The sequence below is a fragment of the Panicum virgatum genome, chromosome 8K, assembly GCF_016808335.1.
Source record: "Panicum virgatum strain AP13 chromosome 8K, P.virgatum_v5, whole genome shotgun sequence".
In the NCBI taxonomy this organism is placed as follows: Eukaryota; Viridiplantae; Streptophyta; class Magnoliopsida; order Poales; family Poaceae; genus Panicum; species Panicum virgatum.
The window spans coordinates 6,106,473-6,108,137 of NC_053143.1; the positions used below are offsets into that span (position 1 = coordinate 6,106,473).

At 56.1% G+C, this 1,665-nt stretch overlaps 1 long non-coding RNA gene across 2 annotated transcripts; it reads left to right on the top strand.

Moving 5' to 3' along the window:
• The first annotated feature begins 521 nt into the window (after positions 1–521).
• Positions 522–1,665, top strand: LOC120646117. 2 transcript variants are annotated; one of them, XR_005664284.1, is made up of 3 exons: positions 522–950; positions 1,196–1,387; positions 1,497–1,665. It is a non-coding gene; the product is annotated as an uncharacterized LOC120646117 (long non-coding RNA). The 2 variants fall into 2 exon arrangements; XR_005664285.1 differs by having other exon boundaries at positions 1,500–1,665.

A 1,665-nucleotide genomic window follows, 5' to 3' on the forward strand; every position in this document is an offset into this window, starting at 1 on the left:
CAATACATGTCATCATGTATTACCCTGAGCACCCCTCTTCAACTGATCAAAAGCTTGACTTTATTGAAATCGAAGTCAGTATTGCACTAGCTTGATAGACTGCTATCAGGGTCAAAATGAGCTTCCATTATCATTTCCATTACTGCATTTCATAGCTTTACCCATGTGTGCATCAACTCCCATGCACCCAATGCAACTTACAACGGACTGTGTATTCAGCTGGCTTTAAGCACCATGGTGTCTAGGGCTGGAAAAAAAGCTCGCGGCTCGAAGCTCAGCTCGGGCTCGGAGCGGCTCGGCTCGGCTCGGAGCGGCTCGCGAGCTAAAAACGAGCCGAGCCGAGCCTCTTTTCTCGGCTCGCTAAAACACCAAGCCGAGCCGAGCTGGCTCGCTCTGGCTCGCGAGCCGGCTCGCGAGTTGAGGTCAAACCAGCCCAAGCCAGCCCACCAAAGCCCAATAGCTAAACCCTAAGTCCCTAACGCCCCCCTTCTCAACCCCATCCGCGGACCAGGTCACCAGGCGCAGGCGCAGCCTCACGCAGCCGCGGCAGCCACCACCCGCTGTCCGCTCCCCGGTTCCCCCATCCCGGCCGTCCCCCAGGCGCGGAGGTGCCCGACGCCGGCCTTCCTCTCGGACGTCGGCGTCGGCCGCGACCCCGCCGGCATCAAGTACTACGCCCGCGTCGCATCCAACCTCGCGGGCACCGGCGGCCTCCGCGACTTCCTCCTCGCCGCTGAGGGCCTCCGCGCAGCCGCGGGCGACGACCCCAGCTCCAGACCGCGTAGTGCCGGCGGCCGCCGCCAGACGCTGGACTTCCTCGACCTGAAGCCACCGAGGCGCCGACCGCCGCCCAACTCCCACTTCATCCTCGACGGCTCGACCCCAAGCTGCGCCTGAACTTCCCGAGACTTTGCGTGCGTTCCCTTGAGCAGTGCCAGTCCCTCAAACAGGTACCGCATGCACTGCTGGCCTGGCTGTGGTTTGGTTTGTTGGTTGCGGCCGGAGGTCAGGTGATTAGAACCTGATGATAGCGTAAATCTCTGTAACTGCTTCACTGAATTGTTGCCATCAAAGTTACTGCTAGTAGTAATGCAGTGTGTTTGACGAAAGAATCATCAGAGGGTGTGAAAGTAGTAGGAGTGATAATTAATGAGGTTTTTACTGACGCACAATGCTGTTTCTGCATGTGGGATAGCGACAAGGGCGTGGCCTGGGACCGGGGGGACGTGCAGGCCGGCAACGGGGAGGAAGCAGGAGTGGCAGCAGAACGAGACGCCGACGACGCAGTTGAGGCCGCAGGAGGAGACGCGGCCCTGAACGAACCCACCGCCCCAGGAGACGAGTCTACGTCGTTTGCCGTTGCCATCTGTACTCTTCGGCTATACAGGTACTTTAATAAGAAAACAAAATCATTTAGAGTCTGCAAGAATATCTTGATTCATTCTTCTGCACTGACTAGTATAAAGTAATTTGAGATGCTTTCTTATTTTGCCCAGTAGCAATATGTTTAGCTCTTGGGTATGGAATTTACTGTGCAAGGGAAGAGTAATGAAAGTGAGGGGACTGATTCAGAGAGTAATTCATTTGACAAGAACGATGAGATGTCTGAGGATGAGTTGATAGTGCTAGGTGGGAAAGGTGCTGCTGAATCTGATGGTGGAAGTG